The sequence below is a fragment of the Geotrypetes seraphini genome, chromosome 1, assembly GCF_902459505.1.
Source record: "Geotrypetes seraphini chromosome 1, aGeoSer1.1, whole genome shotgun sequence".
NCBI lineage: Eukaryota > Metazoa > Chordata > Amphibia > Gymnophiona > Dermophiidae > Geotrypetes > Geotrypetes seraphini.
Window position 1 is genome coordinate 235,293,071 of NC_047084.1, and position 21,483 is coordinate 235,314,553.

Genomic DNA, 21,483 nt, shown 5'->3' on the forward strand with positions numbered 1-21,483 from the left:
GCTCATTCTCTGAAGCCCCTCTCTGCAATCATCTGCATTGTCAAGGAGGCATACCTGAACAAGGGATATACGCCTCAGAGGCTTCCGGCCACATGTTGGTCTTGAGGTCACCTTCATAGCTCCAGACCAGGCCTGCTGTGTTGGAGGCATATATCCCTTGTTCAGTTATGCTTCCTTGACACTGCAGTTGATTGCAGAGAAGGGCTTCAGAGAGACACTATCCCATTCTAAGCATATTGTGTAGAGGAGTGTGTGGCGCAGTGGTTGGATCTACAGCCTCAGCACCCTGGGGTTGTGGGTTCAAACCCTGCACTGCTCCTTGTGACCCTGGGCAAGTCACTTAATCCTCCATAGCCCCAGGTACGTTAGATTGTGAGCCCACCGGGACACAGAGGGAAAATGCTTGAGTACCTGATTGTAAAAACCGCTTAGATAACCTTGATAGGCGGTATATAAAATCCTAATAAACTTGAAACTAATAATAATAATAATAAACTTGTGTGAATCATAGTTGCACCTGTCACCTTCTATCCTATCGCATGTCTTGTCTGCTACCTCTCAAAGCTCAGCTCCTTGTCAATGTGCTCTTCCTTGGCAGCTGTTCTGATATGCAACCTATTGCCAGCCAAAATGTGGGTGATGAGATACCGGTCAGTCCACTGTGTCAACAAATACATCAAGGCCATTCAGTGTCGCCTGACCTGGCTCCTACTTAGTCTCAATGGGTTGGGGGGGGGGGGGTGATAGCTAATTGTGTAAGTAGTATAAAAGCAATGCACTCAATGGTAACCCTAAAATCATATTCTGACCACACAGGTCGTGCACAGCATGCTGCTGAGGGCCTAGCCCTGGAGGTGGTGCAGGAAATGTGCCTCCAGGCCGCCAGATGAGGAGAAAGGCTACTCTGCATCTGAGGAGAGTCTGCCACAGGAGAACATAGTGAAGGTGTCCGATGTGGAGGAGGAGGGCCAGATGGCAGAGGTCATGGCGGAGGTGGTGGATGTGGCACAGTTCATGGCGGAGATGGTGCCAGAGCATGTGGTGGAGGAGCAGGGAGCATGGGAGGTCCCTGATATCTATGCAGACATGCCCCCTCTTGAAGGGGATGAGGAGGTGGCGATGGAGGCAGTAGGGCCCCAATTGTTCCTCCCCTTCCTGAGGCCTATGGACAACTGATGAACGTTGTGGCTGCTATGCGCACCGAAATGCAGGAGGGGAGGCGGGAGATGATGGAGGCCCTGGCGGAGATTGTCAGCCTTCTGCGCCAGCTGGTTGGCATATTTCAGGAGCCCATTTAGGGGATGAAGGGGCAAACCTGAGGGCCACGCTGCCAATGGGCCATTGAGGCCACAATCATGTTACCAACAGTGTCCCTCACAGCTCACAAGCAGCTGCCAGATATCCAATGACTGAAAGGACAACACACGGCCTCTCCTTTGCATATTCAGGAGACTTTACCTACTGTATTTCATTGGGACATATTTTCATGGTAACCTACTTGATGTTACTGGCTGTCGCCTACAATGTTGTCACCATATTCTCTGCCAATGATTGCAAGTGTTGAGATGTGATGTCCAGATGCAAACAGTACAGTGATGGTTAAGGTGTGCAATAGTTGCACTGAAGGTGTGTTTTAATCCCATGCCTAGGGTAGGAAGACATGCATATGGTGAGACAGTGTTATATGCAATAAAGGGTACTTTCCCCATATCTGTGGAAAAGAGGTATGCAGTGAAATGAAAAGACCCTGCCATCAGATGGCATGTGGTGACAAGGCACTAAAGATTGACACTGAAAATGTGGGGATGGTGGGCTGCATATTTGAGGTGACAAATAGCTTGCCTAACCTATGGGCCAATGGATGATGATGTAACCAGGCCAGGGGTACAGGGAGCAGCATTGAGATTAGGAGCCACAACCTCTGGAGACAGAGGCTGCTACAGCAGGACAGCCCTCACAGATATTTGCTGTCCCTTACAAATGAAAAAGTATGTGAGGCTCAGAACTGCTCACTTACTTTGCACAGGTCGGAGTCAGGCATGTTGGGCCAATCAGCCTGGCATGTGCCATGTTATTACCATAAGTATGATATTGTGTGTTCTCATAAAGCGTACATACATGTATGTTGATTGTTCTATGACAGTCTTTTGTGACCAGGTGTTCTAGTATTCATGTCTACCTCAGCAAAGGTGTATGCATTTATATTTGAATCATGACTAAAAAAAGCCAAATAAAATAAATAACAGATATCTACCTCTAAACTGGGTGTCATGTGTGATCCCTTGATGTCATGTCACTGACCTGCACCTAACAAAAGGGCAGGCAACCTACTGAAAGTGGGAAGATGCCCATCTTGTAAGTGAGATGTGGATGAGACCATGTCACATGCAGGACCTGAGACAGAGGTTGTGTTAATAAGAGTTCTAGAAAGAGAGGAGAGACGTAGACTTGTGGGTTCCATGATTTGCAATGGATGTACCACCTGACTGCTTGAATAGTTCCCCCTCTTTCTAGAGACCTCTGCTAACCCTAGACTGATGGGACATCTTAGGATTGAGGAGTCATGTACATGAGAGCTAGTGACTGCTGTGCAATGCTGGGCATCATATGCAATCAAGTAGATGCCATAAGAGCAACACATGTGCAAGGTGAGGCACTAGGAAGCAGAGCAGTGACAACTGAGAAGGTATCCCACCCTCCCAATGACACCAAAAATCTGTAACAGCAGAGCCACCAAGGCCACACATACACCTGTGGCCAGGATCAGGGGTGTGTAAGGCAGGTATCCCAGGGGAGGGGAGGGGGGTGAGGTGAAGCAATCATTGGAGGAAGGAGGTGGCATTGTAGGAAAAGGAGGCCCCCCCCAGGCAGGGATGGAGGACGGGGAGAAGTGTGTACCCCAATAAAGAGTGCCTCGCCCCCCCACTCTTCCTCTAAAAAACGCTGTTTCACACAGCCTTTCCAGAGGGTGACCAGCAACGTGAGCCCCAGACATGTCTATGAGCATTCCAAACATCATAGATGAAGCAGGAATACTTGCTTACCTGAATACAGCCACAGGCTTGAAAAGGCAGCCCATGTAATGTGTAACATCCAGCAAACGAGTTCAGATGGCATCAGTGGATAGGAAGGTGTCTCCGAACAGGCAGGAGACGGAAGTTCATGGTGATGTAGATGTATCCCGGCCCTCAGAATTTAAACGTATCAAGGAACGTGGGCTAGACGTCTTTTGGATTTGTCCATAACCGACCAAATAGACATATTACGTCAGGTCGTCTAATGTACGACTTGTTGGACGTGCTTAATTATGTATAAATACGTCTAACCTCATATTATCAAAAGTGTGGGTACTTTGACACCATGGCTCCCAAAGCACTGAAAACCATGTCGAGAAAGCATAACTTTACCCAGGCTGAGACCAAAATGCTGGTGCAGGAGGTCCACACTCACCACCAGCGCCTCTTCTCGCCCCAGGGAGAGAGACTCGGGGCATACTCCAAGAGCAAGCTCTGGACCAAAATTGCTCACCACCTCAATGCAGTCCACCACCATAAGCGGGATGTGGAGGACTACAAGAAGAAATGGCGAGCGATTAAAAGGGAGGTGCGAGCAAAGGTGGGGAACCGGCCTCCAGATGGTGACATGTCAGACCTCAACCCCATGGAGCAGCTGGTGCTGAGCTTTGTGTCAGTATCCTCCACCTATGGTGTGGGCACCCAGGACACCTCAACTGCCCCACCTGCACAGCCTTCTGGTAAGTACCTGTCTTCATCCCCAGTCCCAAAGCTATGTCCCATATTCTGAGAGAGCTCTCTTTCATCCGCCTTCCTCTACCCCTCTAATGGGCCAGTGAGTACACCAGTGAGTTCAAACCTTCACATAACACCTGTTTGGTACTGCTGATGGCATAGCATGGAATTAGAATCCAACACCTTTATACTCACAAATTGGAGCATTTGCTCTGATCAGCAGGTGTGGTCATGTAAGGTGTGTGCACATACACTGCTTTCATCCCCTTCATAATGTCAACAACACACCACCCTATGGTTGCTGGCTATGTGGTGATACACCTTTGGGATGCATGTTACTGCCAACTCATGTCACGTACACACAGGTAGCGCACCTGTGCTATGCGGTGACATCTATATGTGCTTTTCCCCTATGTAGATGCCAGCTCTGATGAGGAGCAGCCCTGCCGTGGACACAGCAACTCTGCAGGATGTGCCAGTAACAACAACAGTCAGCCAGCAGGAACTTGAGGACTCCCAGGACACCCTCACACAGGAGCCTGCGAGTGGAGCTGAGGACCTGGCAATTCTCCCACCACCTGAGCAGTTTGCCAATGTGGTTGGCGAGACTGAAGACGGCAATGAGGGAGGCCAGGCTGACCGCTGGAGGGAACCCAGTCGCCAGCGTCGACACCTGGTTCGACTGGCCCAGAAGCTACTGGGCCACAATCTGACCCTGGAGGGGTATCGCCAGAAGAAGCTCCAGCTGCTGGGAGAGGCAGTGGAGGCCCAAAGGGAGTCGAATGACCTGCGCCAGCTTGTGCATACCAACACTGCCATCGTTGGCAAGCTGGAATGCCTCCGTAGTGAGCTGCGAGCTACACACCATACTCCCTCCACAAACCACCACACTGATGAGGTGCCTGCACCACCCTCCAGCACTGGCTCAGTGCCAACAGGGCGCAAAGCCACACAGAAAACAAAGCACCCCCAGGTGTTGGGGCCTGTTCCACGCTTGCCCTCCTCGGCTCCCTTAAGATGGCCAGCTTTTGAACACAACAACACTACCTCCAGCAGTGAGCGTGGCAGCTCAGACACTGATGTGGCGCCAGTTGTCCCAGAGGCTACATCTTTACCTAGAGGGGGAGCTGGGAGGGCTGTCAGGGGCCGTGGTAGACCACGTGGGCGAGGGAAGGGGAAGTAGGTGGGGGTTGCAGTTGTTTGTGTATGGGGTGGGGGTGGGTTTGGTGAGGATGTGTGTATGTAGGGGTGGTGTTTTGCACAATATGTGGGATAATAAAGGTGTTTTTGGAAAAGAACCTATTGTCAGTGCTGTTTTCTAGCTTCAGTTTCTGTACACTGAAGCTGACTATTGTCAGTGCTGTTTTCCAGCTTCAGTTTCTGTACACTGAAGCTGACTATTGTCAGTGCTGTTTTCCAGCTTCAGTTTCTGTACACTGAAGCTGACTATTGTCAGTGCTGTTTTCCAGCTTCAGTTTCTGTACACTGAAGCTGGCTTGGTTTTGCAGTCCAGTTAAATGGCACTGGACCGATATAGTGTCAGGTAGCTAGGGTACACCATCCATGTCACACGAAGTGTGTCTGTATTAGACGGTGCCTGGCGTTGAACCCTTTGTGGACGGCACTCTGTAAGCTGTAATAGATGTAAGAGAATCAGCTGGTGATGGTGATAGGAGGTAGGATGAGAGAGGGTTGTTTTCAGAGGTGGATGACACGTGGGGAGACACACAGCAGTGAGAACATAAGTGGGGAGGTTGAGATACAGATGGTGAGAGTGAGGGGGTATACACACACGATATTACACACTCTTCCCTTACCCGAGCACTGCACGACACACACTCGGGAATAGCTTAGACGTTGTGAAAGCAGGTCTAAGTCAAAACGCTACTTTGAACGCACTGAGCAAACTGATGTGGCTTTGGTTAACATATTTATATGTTTGGGGCCTAAACCCGCCCTCGGAACGCCCCCAAGTTGGACGACTTACATTCGACGTTTTGTGGCGTAGGACGTGCAGCTGGCCGACTTTTGATTATGGTTACTTGTACGTTTTGCCGGGTAACACGTCCAAACCCCGACTTATGCGCTTTTTTAGACGTGTTTGTGTTTTGATTATTACCCCCATAGAGTTTAGGCTAATTTCCAAAATGAATCCATATTCAAGTTACATCACTAAAAGGCTAGATATTATGTATAATTATGGGCCTAGTTAAGGGAGGAATGGAGAGAGTGTTACAAATTATCAGTTTGATAGTAATATTCAACCACTTAAAGGATAATTTACCCATTAACCCCCCCCCCACACACACACACACACACACTTTATGAAGCCACACACATTAGGGTTTTTATCGCTAGCTGTAGCGGTAAAAGCTCCGGTACTCATAGAATTCCTATGAGGGTCAGAGTTTTTACTGTCGTGGCAGGTGATAAAAAAAAAACCCTAATGCATCTTCATAAAAAAGGGGGTAAATTAGGACTGTTGAATAGCTGGTTGTTGCACTGTTCTTATAGTTAACCCTGGCCGATTTTACATAGTACATGAAGACATAGGCGTCAGAATGGGGGAACCATAGGGGCCGTGGCCTCCCCAAAATTGCCCAGCATTAGGAGGGAGCTAAAAAGGCAGCTGCCATATCTCCCGCTGTAATCTGCAAGTGACTTCACCCAAGCTCTAGGACTAACAATGTGCTTGCCGGCTTCCCGACCCTTCTTCTCCGAAACTGGAAGTTATGTCATGAGGGGGGAGGGAGGAGAAGCGAAGCTAGCAAACACAGTGTTAGAGCCCTGGAGTATGGGTGAATTTGCTTGTGGGAGATAGGGCAGAGAGGAAGAGAAACATACAACTCACTGCTCCTACTTGCTTCGGGCCTTCCTCGCTGCCGGTTCCTGCCTTCGTGGAAACAGAAAGTAGGTGGGGCCCGCAGCGAGGAAGGCCAAAAGTAAGCAGGAGCATCGAGTTCTGAATGCTGTGCTGCCAATAGCTTGGGGGGAATAAAAATTCTGCTGCTACTGCACCCAATTGGGGAGACCGAAGGAAAGAGGGAGAGGGGAAAGAAATGCTGCTACACAACCCAATTAGGGAGAGAGAGGGAAATAGGAAGAAGGAAGACCAGGGAAGGGAGAGGAGAAGAACGAGAGATGCAAAGTCCATGGGGGGGAGGGGTAGAGGGAAGAGAAATGCTGCTGCTGCACCCAATTGCTTTGGGGAGAGAAAGGGAAAGAGGGAGAAGGATGACCAAGGAAGGGAGAGGAACAAGAGATGCCAAGTCCATGGGAAGGAGGGAAAGGAGATACCAGACCATGGAGGAGGAGGGTGAGATGCCAGGGCATGGGGGAAGGGAAGAAAACAGATGCCAGACCAGGGGAAAGGAAGGAGGGAGGGAGGGAGAGAAAGGGAGGAGAGGAAATACCAGATAATGGAGTAGAGGGGGAGATGGAAGGAGAGTAGAGAGATGCCAGGGCATGGGGGGAGGGAAAGGAAACTAAATATACAAATGCCAGACAAGAGGGAAAGGAAGGTGAGGACATGCCAGAGCATGGAGGGAGAGGGAGAGGTAGGAGAGGAGAGAGATGCCAGGGCATGGGGAGAGGGAAGGAGATAAAGATGCCAGGCAATGGGGTGGAGTGGGATGGAAGGAAGGAAAGGAGAAGAGAGAGATGCCAGAGCATAGGGGAAGGGGTAGAGACAGAAAAATGGAGAGGGGTGGAATGAATCATGTACAAAGGAGAGAAGGGGGCACAGGATATACAGTTTATTGAAGGGACATAGAAAGAGGGAAGATGTTGTATGGAAGAGAGAGAGGGCGGACACTGCATGGAAAGGGCAGAGAGGGTGGACAGTGGCTGAAAGGGGCAGAGAGAGGGTGGACAGTAGATGGAAGAGAGAGAGCAGAGGCTGGGTGGAAGGAGCAAAGAGAGAGGGCAGATGTTGCATGGAAGGGAGAGAGGACAAACGCTGCATAGTAAAAGAGAGTGAAGAGAAGATGATTAAAGCAGAAATGACAAAATATAGAAAGAAAATTTTTGTTGCTTTTTGTATAATCAAGTAGTTTTGTAACTGTATTGATAAAAGTTTATAAATAGGAAATGGAAATAAGGCACTTTTTTGGGAACTAAACCCCTTTCCTCAGGTCAGGACAGGATACCATAACAGCATTATAATGTACTGTCCTGAAGAAAGATTTGGCCTCTGAAAGCTAATTCAAAAATGGATTAGTCCAATAAAATGATATTTTCTTACTTCTCATTATTTGTTTTATTTTTAGTTGTTAATTTGTAAAGTTGTGATTGTTTTGTGTCAGTTTTTCCAAATTTACTACTACTACTACTACTACTATTTACATCTAGGGCCTGATTCTCTAAAAGTGCGTCCCGATTTTAGGCAGCTGTAGGCGTCCTACAGCTGTCTAATCAGCCAATCGGGATGCACGTTTTTTTAAAAAAAATGCTCCCCAGGCAGGCCTGAAGGCGCTTCCGGGAGCCTAGGGAGACCCGCAAGATGCCTAAGCTCATCTAAGGGCCTTAGGCGGGCCTTAGGCTGAACCTAGGCGGCCCTACGCGTCTCCCTAGTAGATGAGAAGCTTACAAATGTAGGCCAGCAAAATGCTGGTCTACATTGTAAGTAGACGCGGCCGCTATACTTATCGCGGCAAGGGATCTCTCTGCCGCTATAAGTATAGCGGGCCGTGGCCCCCTGACCAATCGCTGGCAGAAGGGTGCCCAAACCTCCTGCACGAAGACGCACCCCCCTCCCCGACACTACCGACCGTCCCCCCCACCCCCGACATTACCGATCGCTGGCAGGAGGGTGCCCAATCCCTCCTGCCCGAAGACGCACCCTCCCGACACTACCGACCGCCCCCCCCCGACATTACCAATCCCCCCCGACAATATCGGTCGCTGGCAGGAGGGTGACCAATCCCTCCTGCCCGAAGACGCACCCCCCCGGCGCTAACAACCCCCACTCCACCAAACCTGTTCTTACAGATGGGTCTTGCACGTCGAGCAAGCAGGCACGCCTCGTCGAAATGAGGCGGGCCCGCCCCTTCCCGGCCCATCCCGCCGAAGCCTAAGGCCTGATTGGCCCAGGCTCTAGAAGCCTGGAACAATCAGGCCTTAGGCATAGCGGGTCCGCCCATCCCTACTAAGTCTAAGGTCTGATTGGCCAATCAGGCCTTAGATTAAGTGGGGATGGGCGGATCCGCTATGCCTAAGGCCTGATTGGTCCAGGCTTCTAGAGCCTGGGCCAATCAGGCCTTAGGCTTCGGCGGGATGGGCCGGGAAGGGGCGGGCCCGCCTCATTTCGACGAGGCGTGCCTGCTTGCTCGACGTGCAAGACCCATCTGTAAGAACAGGTTTGATGGAGTGGGGGTTGTTAGCGCCGGGGGTGGTGCGTCTTCGGGCAGGAGGGATTGGGCACCCTCCTGCCAGCGACCGATATTGTCGGGGGGGGATCGGTAATGTCGGGGGGGGGCAGTCGGTAGTGTCGGGAGGGTGCGTCTTCGGGCAGGAGAGATTGGGCACCCTCCTGCCAGCGATCGGTAATGTCGGGGGTGGGGGGGCGGTCGGTAGTGTCGGGGAGGGGGGTGCGTCTTCGGGCAGGAGGTTTGGGCACCCTCCTGCCAGCGATCGGTCAGGGGGCCATGGCCCGCTATACTTATAGCGGCAGAGAGATCCCTTGCCGCGATAAGTGTAGCGGCCGTGTCTAGTTTAGGCCGATTCTGAATAGGACGCCTCTCCCGGGCGTTCTATACAGAATCAGGGCCTAGGTGTTTTGCGGGCCTCGCCTTCAATATAGGCGGCCTGCCTGGGGAGCATTTAAAAAAAAAAAAAAAACGTGCTTCCCGATTGGCTGATTAGACAGCTGTAGGACGTCTACAGCTGCCTAAAATCGGGACGCACTTTTAGAGAATCAGGCCCTTACTGTCTTCATAGATTGCACATTATTAGTGGGCATGCATCACTGTTTCTGTGGTGTTGCATTGTATGAAGAGTCTTGCATCTTAGGGTTTCATTTTTATATATTAGAACTTTTAGTTTGTGGTCCCGTATTTGCATAGGGGTTATCTATGTTCTGCATGTGTGACAAAGGCCAGGTGTTCTGGTAGGAATGAATATTGAGAAGCATACAGTGTGCTTTGTGTAGTTTAATTTTGTGGTTAATCATTATGTGTTGTTAATAAGATTATATTGTATGTGTATATGAAAATTGAATGGAAAAAAATTGTATTACAATTAGTACTATTATGGGGGTGGGGTCTGGATAGAGCTTTCAGGCCCCCCAAACAAAAAAGCATTTTCCTGCCTATGCATGAAGAGATGAATTCCTACTCCAGCTCTAACAAATATATTGGCCCTTGTAAACCATGTGCAGGGCTTTGTGTATATGTCTGTCTACATAAAAAAAGATACATATAGGAAAATAAAATGTAAATGTCCCTTATGTATGCATGACAACAATGTTTTAAAATTACTGCTCCCTCCATACATGCACAGCTTGAGCCAGCAGGACTGGTATCTACATCCAGATAACTCCCCTGACCTTGATGCCTGATCTCTCCAGAGGATATCAATTCTTCTTCACCTTCCTAATAGCCTACCCTGTCTCCCTTCCATAGCAGTAGTAGTCCCGAAAGGCCCATACAGCAGGCTCCACCCTCCCCATTTCCAATCCTCTCCCTGATCTTACTGGTCATCCCTAATGTCTATTAGGCGTATGAGCAATATCCAGTCATTTCTGTTCTTATGGCTGCAGGTATAGGAATGGTGTTTGAGACCGCTGGTGGTAATCTTGCATTACTTCCACAGGTTAGTACATCTAGATTACCATTATGGATCATGGTCACCATTCTCACACCCACAACCATAAAAGCAAGAGTATCTAGAGATTTTTCCACTTCTATTAGACACCAACACCAAGGATGCCCAGAAAGGCTAAGGATGAGGTTTGGAAGTAGGAAGATCTACTAGAGACTTCAGGGGACCATTGTTGCCAGAGGGATCTGGTGCAGATAACATTGTTCTGGGGGGTTGCAGGTGGAGGAATGGGATACATTGGGGTGGGTAGGAAAGTTTAGTTGATTTAATGTTTTCTGTGCAGATTAGGAGGATTGAGGGTGGAAACAGAGCTCAGCAGTCAAAGCTGTCATTTTTAACCAGGCACTTTTTTTGTGCCTTGGGGCAGCTGTACATTCTGAAATCTATATTTTGCTCTTGTAAAACGTGGACTCTATATTGGAAGCCTGTCTAAGCTGCTTCTTCTCTCTGCCCTAGCCATACTTCCTGCACATCTACACATACTCGTCAAACTCACATGTAGAAAAACCCTTTCAAAATTGGCATTTACATTTGTATGTCAAGCTACATGTGAAAATGCTGCTGTTTACATGTAGGGATGTTTCTAAAATAACCCCATACAAAAAGAAATCACATGCAACACTAAACTGAATTAAGTGATCATGTAGGATGAAAATCCAGACTTTTTTTTTTTGCTTACTGAAGTCACTCTGGTGTGAGCTGAAAGCCAACTGGAAAAACACAGGGGAGTGTAGCCAGAAAATATTTCAGATTTCCTGCCTTTATTTGGACAGGATATTAACCCCTCGCAGCATTACAAGATGTTAACGTCAATTGACTTATCCATTCTAATTACAAACTTTATCTCATTTAGAGAGTTGCGCGGGGACAGTAATCCTGCCCGTTGCCACTTGTCACCACCAGAATCCCACCTGTTCCTGCCTATCCCACCAGAATCCCCTCCATACCCATGAATAGTCCCCTCCGTCCCTGCCTGACTCCGTGAAGAGTCCCCTCTGTCCCCGCGAGGAATCTCCTCTGTCCCCATCCGTCCACCCATAAGTTACCTGTCCCCATAAAAAACAGCAATTACTTCTGACAGTTTTGATTTTTGATTTTTAAAGTTTTAGTTTATTTAAACCAACAATAATACAATATAAACAAATAACAGTGAACAGAAATAAGAGATGCATACATCAGCGGAAAGAAATAGAATAGACATAGGTCATGTGACTGTAGGGTTGACCATTTCTTGTTATAAGAAATAAGAGAATTGAATTTTTGGCAATATAAAGCTCATATCTGTAGCGCAAACAAATCTGGTTCCACCATCTGGCATAGGTAACTTGTGAGAGGTCCTTCCAAGATCCATAAATGGTTGCTAATGCAGCAATGAGTAAAGAATCAAACAATACAGCATCAAATTCATTTAAAGCAGAATTGAGAGAGGCACATTTCAGGACAATAGTTGCTTAAGAAAAATGTGCCAAAACTGAACTGGAAGCCCCAAAACAAATGCAGCAAGTACTTCATTTTGTACTAAACACAATTGGTGGCATAACCATGAGAGGAGGCTTGGCCTCCCATTTTGAGTTTAGCCCCCCTTAAAATGAACATCTCCCTTGCTGTAGCTGGTGGGACATTTTGTTTTTCCATCATCTTGGTCCCAGTTTCTGCTTTTGTCTATCTTCTACTAATTTTCTTTCCAGGCCTCGGGAACCGTAATTCCATCCCCAGGGGAGTCCTGTGAGCATGGGGGATCCCTGTAGGAGTCCCGTAGACTTGGGGGGATCCCTGCGGGAGTCCCCTGGGACCCATGGGATTCCTGTGATCCCTATTCCCGTGCAGACATCTAGTCTCATTCTCTTACTACTAATTCATTTTCAATTGCATATATTAAAAAAATACAAGATATTCAATTGTCCATACCTCTTTTACTCCTTCACTTTACTTTCTTTCTTCTGTTGGAGCTGCAAACTCTCCTTCCTCTTGTATCCCTTCTGAAAGATAAATTACCTAGCTATCTGGAATTATCTAACATGCTGTCAACAGTTAGTTGTTCTATGTTAACTATGGTCCCTCTTCCACCTTCACTAATCAAACAGTTTTATACCTCATTACTCCCCTTTATAATGATTATGATTCTCTGTACTAGCTTATTCCTCTGTTGCTATTATTTTTCCACACTTAAAGGATGCAAAGGCTTAGTTGACAGATCCTCTCAACCAGTCCTATCTCTCAGCTTTCCTTTCTTTTAAGACTCACAGAGAAACTTGTAGCTAAGCAGCTTAATCTATTTTTAGGAAAAAAACAAACAAATGTTCTTACATACTAGGTAGACTGGTTTCAGATCTCATTACTACAATGAACATGCTTTTCTCAATATCACTGAGTTTATTTACCTTAATTTGGACTAATATTGAGGTGCACTTTTGATATCCCTGGAGCTCCCTGCAGCAATGGACACCAGCTTTAGTTACTTTTGGTGGCAAAAGCGGTTTTTAAATTCAGTTAGTTATATGTCCCTGAAGAATCTGCATTGGGTGCTGCTTCTGGGAGCATGTTCAAAAAACTTGTTCATCCTCATTTGGTCTATCTGTTGTTTTGTGCTCCACATTGGATTCACTAGTGGACCGTCTGCCTTGCTGTTTCCTCACTATTCAATGCAAGCTTACCATTGAGGCACCCCATAGTAAAATGCTTGCATGTTACCCACATACTAAAATACTAAATTTTATTTATGGCCAAGGGGGATTACATGGGGCAGAATGGGCATTTCTGTGCTAATCAGTACAGCCACATTGTTGCAAACTATCTGGCAGGTTCTATAAAATATGCCTAAACTTAGGCACCTAGATTGGTGTGCATAGCTGATCTAGGCGCATAACTTAATTATTTTAAAAAACTTAGTTGAAACTGATAACAAGGGAGTGTGTGGCACAGTGGTTAGAACCACAGCCTCAGCACCCTGAGGTTGTAAGTTCAAATCCCATGCTGCTCCTTGTAACCCTGGGCAAGTCACTTAATCCCTCATTGCCCCAGGTACATTAGATTGAGTGTGAGTACCTGAAAGTAAACCACTTAGGCTATAATTGGTATATAAATATTAAAATAAATAAAAAAGCAATTAGTACCTCATAATTGGCTAAAATTAAGCTTAATTGGATGGTAGGTGCCTAACACTTTCTGGTAAGTGCCTAGTCCAAGGCAACTACCAGAAAATAGGCATGGTTAGGGGCAGATCGTAGGCATGTTTTTTTATGTAGATGCCTGTTTTGGACTTAGACATCAGTATCTAGGCCAAGAAACCCTAGCATTAATAGGATGTGCCTACCATAAAAGGATGGGATTCAGACTTGTATGCTGCCTTTTTTGTAGTTATATAACCACACACAAAGTGGATTAAATACAAGTACTTCAAATTTTTTCCCTATCTGTCCTGGTGGGCACACAATATATCTAATGTACTTGGGGCAGTGGAAGATTAAATCACTTGTCCAGAGTCACAGGGAGTGGCATGGGTTTGAACTCACAACCTCAGGGTACTGAGGCTGTGGTGCTAACCACTAAGCCATACTCTTTAATCTGCACATTATATCTACCTCTCTGAAACACTACATAGTGAGTTTAATTCTTACATTTAGGTGCCACTAGACATGATTCCATAGACCAGGGGGTTGTTTGACCTGGTCAGTGGGACAGACGCCAGATTTCCAAGGTTATCCTACTGTCCTAAAGGAGTGGATTCCCTGAAGCTACAAATTAATTAGACATAAAGACCATATTATAATGATTCAGTATCTAATTTATTGATAAACAATGGTAAATAAAATGAGTGTTTGTGCCTGGAAGTATAGGTACCCTTTTTTCCCTGCCCCTATACTCAGAGGTTTATAGCTTCTTTTGAATCACATCCACTACTTAACAATGTTAGATAACACAATAGCAAGACAGATCACATGATCTTAACTATGAACTGACAGTTGGAAAACAACATAAACAACATCTACAATACTTCCCATTCAAATTCCATATATATATATATATATAATATGAAATAAAGGATAAGATAATTAAGAGCTTATATTTCATCTTACCCTGACTATTACTGTATCTTAATACTTCCATAGCATTACAACACTTGTATATTATCACATCTTTTTCTTAAAATATTCCATATACACTAGTCTTATAATTTCTATACTTAAATTTATTAAGAAGCAATGTTTCTTTAATCCATACTTTATATCTACCTCTCTAAAGCACTACAAAGTGAGTTTACTTCCTACCTTAACCCTTAATCTGTGTACTAGTAATATCTCTTTAAATATAAATCTTGTTTCCAACTTTAATTTGATTCTTCCTGCATATAACTGTACAATATAATTAAACATTTAACTCTAGATGGCAGAAGTGAGCTACACAATGTTATTTACTCTGTCTCTGCTCTTATGAATTTATGTGAAGAAATTAATTATTTATCATATTTGGTTATTTTTTTAAGGAAATATCTAAGGGAAACATCTGGGCTTTACTTCCCTTTTTTGTTGTTAGATATTTATTTTATTTATTTTAAAAATTTGTATACCTTTTTAGACCAAAACGGTTTACAAAACTGTTACATACATATTTTTAAAAAATATTTATTAATTTTAAAATCAGCACAAGGTGCGACATATTATCAATCAATTAGCACAATAGACAGTACTCAATTCCTTCAAATAATATAATAAATACATAACCCTATCCCCATCCCCACCCATAATTTCTAAAAGTATAAAAACACTTAATATAATGCAAATGATCAAGATAAACAACCTTGAAATCAAATAATAAATTAATTATATACCCCCCTCCCACCCACCCATCCTGGATGTGCAGAATCAAAGGGCAAAACTAATAATCAATTCTAACAAATTTTGTTAATGGGTCCCAAATTTCCTTTAACTTCTTATAATGTCCCAAATGCATTGAACTCATACATTCAAACTTACAAGTTTGGCACAATGTTTCCCACCAAAAACTATAGTTTACCCTGTCCCAATTTTTCCAATTCTTCATAATAAGCTGTATGGCAACTCCTGTCATGATGAAAAATAATTTATTGTTATGTGAAGTTATTGGACTCTTGGGCATTAATAATGTACCAAACAGCACGGAACTTCCAATATCCTATTGATTTGACCCCAAATGGATTGCCAAAATTTAAGTATCAGGGGACAAAAGATGACAATGCCAGCATCTATTACACTTAGAACTATCTACCCTTTGAAACCGAACAGGGGTCCAAAAAATTATATATAACAAAAATAACCAGGTTTGTCTCATAGATGCTGATGCTGTACATCTCATACTTCAAGTTCAAATCCATGGCCATTGAGTAGCAGAAATTTGCTGCTTTATCTCAATGCTCCAAATGTCTCTTAGACTAGTTTTTGGTTTTTTATTCAGATGCTCAGATATTAATTTATACCACTTGGCTGCCTGATGCCCTAGCAAATCTGACTGGAAACACAGGCCCAGCAAGCTATACTGAGTTTTTAAATTGTACCAGTCAGGGAACCCCTTCTGAATGGCCTGCTTCAACTACAACCACTTAAATGCTTGAGACTTCCCTTTTTAATACTTTGCCATAACCGTCTATTGTGGAATTCTTCCTGTCGGCAATTCAGTTTAGCTCCTTTAAATTTGATTTTTGTTTTTCTCAAACTGTAATTCAGATTTTTTTCAATTCACCATTTCTTCACATGGCAGCTGCATCCTGTAATTATAATTCTGGGATTTTTTCTAGTACCATTATTTTTATTTAATTAAATTAGCTTTTACAGCTTATTTAACTGTTCAGCTCTATAGCAGAGCCCCAAGTGTGGAACAGTGGTGTAACTAGGGAGGTTGGTACATGGAGAGGTGGCTCCCAGCATTGCCATGCCATGCAATCCTGCTCTACCCCGCCCCCATGAGCTCTTGCCCCCTGCATTCCTCTTGAAATGTTCACTGGTGCAAGCAACAACTTCTATCCGCTGCTCATGCCAGCCTCGTCTCCCTTCTGACATCAAGTCCTGTTCTCATGACACTATTCCAAAAGAGTACGAACTCTTTCCTGATAGTGCACATACGTGTACATTATTCACACATGTGCAATGAATAACATAACATAACTTTTATTCATGTATACTGCCCACCCAAAGAGGATCCGGGCGTTTCACAGAAAAGAAGAACTGGACAATCAGTGATGTTTACATAAAATAAGATTATGCATTAGCATTAAAACAATAAGATCATACAAAGTAGCATTAAAAAGTTAGTACAATTAAAACAATAAAAAATGATTATGTAATAAATTTATCAAACAAATGTGTTTTTAAAACCTTTCTTAAAAGCAATATATAAATGATTTTGAAAAATCAAAGGACTCAACCAAGAATTCTGTTTGCCTAATTGAAAGGCAATTGTTTTGCTAAGAATTCTCTTGAAATGACATGACTTAATAGTAGGATACATAAACATTAATTCATTACGAGTATTCTTTGCTGAGCTATAAAACTTGAAGTGAGAGCCTTAAAACAGAAACACCCATGAATAACATATGCATGCCTTTTTGCAAAGAGTGCACACTACTGATGGCCCCTCCTTTACTAACACGTAGCGTGGGTTTTAGCTCTGGCAGCGGCGATAACTGCTCTGATGCTCATAGAATTTCTATGAGCGTTGGAGCAGTTACCGCCGCTGCCGGCACTAAAACCCACACTACACATATGTAAAGGAGGGGGATAGTTTTTTTTTTCTGTTTGTTTTCATCTGCCAATGAAATGAAACCACGGACAATGTTGTTGACATTTCCTATGTCATTTCAAATGCATGACTCTAGCTGGGAATATATCACATTTTATAGCAAAGCTCATAGAGAAAGATTTTTTTCTCTCTCTTTTGACTGGATGTGAGTAACTGCCGGGTTATGCTTAAAAGAACTGTATGTGCTTTCTTGTAGTATCTTGAAAAAATGAGCACGAAACACGTCGGCAAGGGGATGAACTAAAATTAAGTTAAGTAAAAGTATGAAATATATATGAAACACATAAGATATTTTGGGAATCGATGAGGATTGATACTGCTTCGAGTTATATTACTCAAGTGGTGGTCTGAAGATCTCTGTAAGCACTAGCTGTATTGGCAGCATTCCTTAAAACACCTCCAGGTCACATTGAAATGTTGGAAATGAACATTGAACTAAGGGTAGAAAGCCAGAAGAAAACACAGCTTGTTGAGGAATAGTTGGATTTATTTTATTTTTGACCTATTTGCAGGTAATTTTCAGTAGTTGATTGAAGGTTTCTGCCTTGAACAGCAGCAAATTCTTAACAAGGATATTGTGAAGCTAGTGTTTGTTTTAACCCATAAGCGTGCTTTGCCTGATTAGTTTGGAGATAGAAAAGGTTGGGAGGTCATATTGGTGAGGGAGGTGGAAAGGACTCAATCAGCACCAAAATATTGTTGGAACATTGCCTCCAAACTCTGCCTAATTTTATCCTCACCAGAGGAATACAGCCTATACTTCCATACCTGAAGAGGCAAATTAGCTCTGCAGGAACAAAGCTTCAAACTTACTTTTAGAAGGCATTTTCTTGTGCAGTCCCTTAATGAATTTGTGATTTATGAATTATATCAAGAATAATTTGTTTCTTAAGCTTTGTTTTCTTTCTTTTTAAAAGAATAACTAATCTTATTGGACATTTTTAAATATTTGTTTGGCACTGTTTTAGTTTAAAAATCAATAAAGATTTATAAAAAAGAAAAAGCCAGAGATGAAAACAAGGTGGAAATAGACCCTATATCTGGATTTCTGATTACCGCCGCCTTGATTTGCTAAAGTTTACAATGAAGAATCAGTAAATAATCATTAAAGATGGCAGGTAGAAATGGGAATGAAATATTGTAACATATGAGAGCTAGTGGTTATTGCAGGATACATAGGAAACCATAAAATCTTATTCCTCTAGTCATGAGGTACTGCTGGCAGACAATGGTTATAAAGAAACTACTGCTGGCACCTTGCAGTTAAGGAACAAGGAAAGATTGAGAAATGTTTCAAATTGATTTTTACTTTCCAGAAAACAGAGTAAAAAAAAATCAGTACATAGAATCCTTCCTTAGTGCATATTACTGCCCCACAACTAACAGCAGAAGAGATATCAGATATGGCTCAACCAGTCTGTTCAGAATATGTTAGAAATGCCAGGCACTCTCTGGTGAGGACTCCTGGAAGTGATGGACTGATAGCAGAGTTTTGGGCCACTCTCAGGAGATTGTATAGGAATGGATCTTTGAAAGAAAGCTCTTTATTAGCTCTCAGTGTGCATCTCTGCCAGCCCCGCTGTTCAAGAAGAGCTACAGCTCTGATATTTAAAACCAACATTCCATTGCTCTCTTGAACACAGATTATAAGATACTAGCTAGGATTTTCTTTGCTTGTCTAGGGAATATAACTGGCAAATTGATTTGTACTCAGCCATCCTCTGGGATCAAAGGCAGAGATAGAGCAAATGACCTCATTTGTATGAAAGAAGTATAGAAGCTGAGAATGAAAAGGATCATAGCCTTTTCAGGTGTTCATCTAGAATCAAAGGTATATGATCAAGTAGTTTTTTAAAAACTGTCCATATTTAAGTGGCTGAAAAGAATAGACTGCAAATATTAATGCAGTATAAAAAAACTAATTGATAGTTGAATATACAAAGGCATTTCAAAAAGTATTTTAAGATATATAATTCAATTAGAGATACAAATTATATGCCATTTTTCTACATAATTACCTTTCTTTTCAACACACTACTCACACCATTGCACCAACGTCTTTATTCCACTGGGGGAAAAAAAAAGTTTTGGGTTATTCCGTCAGCCAGGAATGCACCGCTTCTTTGACCTTGTCATCACTTCTAACCACATGATAATCAGATAGAGCAAGATCAGGGCTGTCTGGTGGATGTTGTAAGATCTGAAACCTCAATCTCTGAATGGTGTCAAGAGTTGCAGTGACCATGTGAAGGGGGGGGGGGGGGGTATCATGAAGGAGAAGAACGCCTTTAGACAAGAGTCCTCTGTGACAGTTCCACATTTTTGGTTTCAGCCCCTCCTGCAACATTGTACTGCATCAGACACTATTCACTGTTTCACCTCTTTCCTGATAGTGCTCCAAAATTTGTCCATTCATATCACAGAAGAGAGTAAACAAGACCTTTCCAGCGGAGGGTTGAGACTTGAACTTCTTCATGACTGGAGATGATGTGTGATGCCATTGTGAAGACTGCCTCTTGCTTTCAGGCTTATAGTAATACACCCAGGTTTCATCCCCTGTAACGATACATGCCAGGAAGCCTTCTCCGTCATTATTATATCACCCAAAAAAAGGCTGTGGAAGTCTGCACATGAATCAACTTGTGTTCATCAGTCAGAATCCTAGGCATCCACCATGCACACAACTTGTGATACTTGAGAACCTTCGTGACAATGGTATATGCAGATCCAATACTGACATCCAATTCCCTGGCAAGAACTTCTAAAGAAATGCACCTGTTTTCACGAATAATGGTGTCAGCACGATCCGCCTTCTCATCAGTGATGGCCATGCTGGGATGACTGAAGCATTCCTTATCAGGGATTGATGTTCACCCATTTTTAAATACATCTACCCACTCGTATACTCTTCTCTAGCCAATGCAGGCATCTCCATACTGTTACAGCAGTCTTCTATGAATTTCATGACGTTTCACACTCTCCAACCACAAAAAAATCTGATGCTCGCTGCTCCCCTATCATGTAAACAGCTAAAGATATACAGTATGTTGCCCTACTGATTGAGCAAGCCATGCCATCTATTGGTTAGTCTTTCTACAGGATGGATTTAAAGATCAAGAATCTTCTGGGATATCTCACCAATTGGAGACTATAGAATCTGGAATAATTAAGGTACCAGTTCTGGTTTTCTTTGACTATCATTCCTTAAATGATTCTTCCTCAGAAAAAAATATTTCTTTAAAAGATAAAGGGCTCGTTTTACTAAGGTGCGCTAACAGTTTTAGCGCATGCAGGAAATTACCACACGCTATACTGCGTGCTACGCGGCTAGAACCAATGCCAGCTCAATGCTGGCGTTAAGGTCTAGCGCATGCAGCAATATGGCGCACGCTATTCCACACATTAAAGCCCTAACGCAGCTTAGTAAAAGGAGCCCATAATATACTTAAGCAATAAATATACTTAAGTCATTACAAGATAATCTGCAAAGATATAGTAAATTTACTGAAGAAGCTTCAAATAAATTTGCAGAACAAGATACAAGATTAACAGTGGTAGAAAAAAAATCTTGAAAAAGTGGAGTCTCCGATTAAACAATCTCAATCAGCATAAGCCTCCTTTCTGAAGGACAACTTAGGGCTCCTTTTACTAACCTGCGTTAACGTTTTTAGTGCACGCAGCATTTTAGCACGCACTAAACCCACGCTACGCAGCTAGAACTAATGCCAGCTCAATGCTGGGGTTAAGGTCTAGCGCGTGCAGCAATTTAGCACGCGCTATTCTGTGCGTTAAAGCCCTAACACGGCTTAGTAAAAGGAGCCCTTAATAATTCATTCAAAACTGGGGGAAGTGTGTATATTTATAGACAGAGAGATACAGTCTGTTAGGTTTTTATAAAATATGCCCAAACAGATACAGTACAATGTGCCAAAGGAGCCACACAAAAAGATCAGAGCTACAAAGAAAAGATCAGACCTCAAAGGAAACACATAGAAAAACAATGCTATCTCTCCTCAGCAAAGTAATTGAACCCTAGCTAATAGAACGGATCCCAAGTGACCCAAAGATTTCCATGTCTTTTCATGTTTATTAAGACATGCCAGTAAGTATATGGTTCAGCATATTATCAAATACAGCCAAGAAA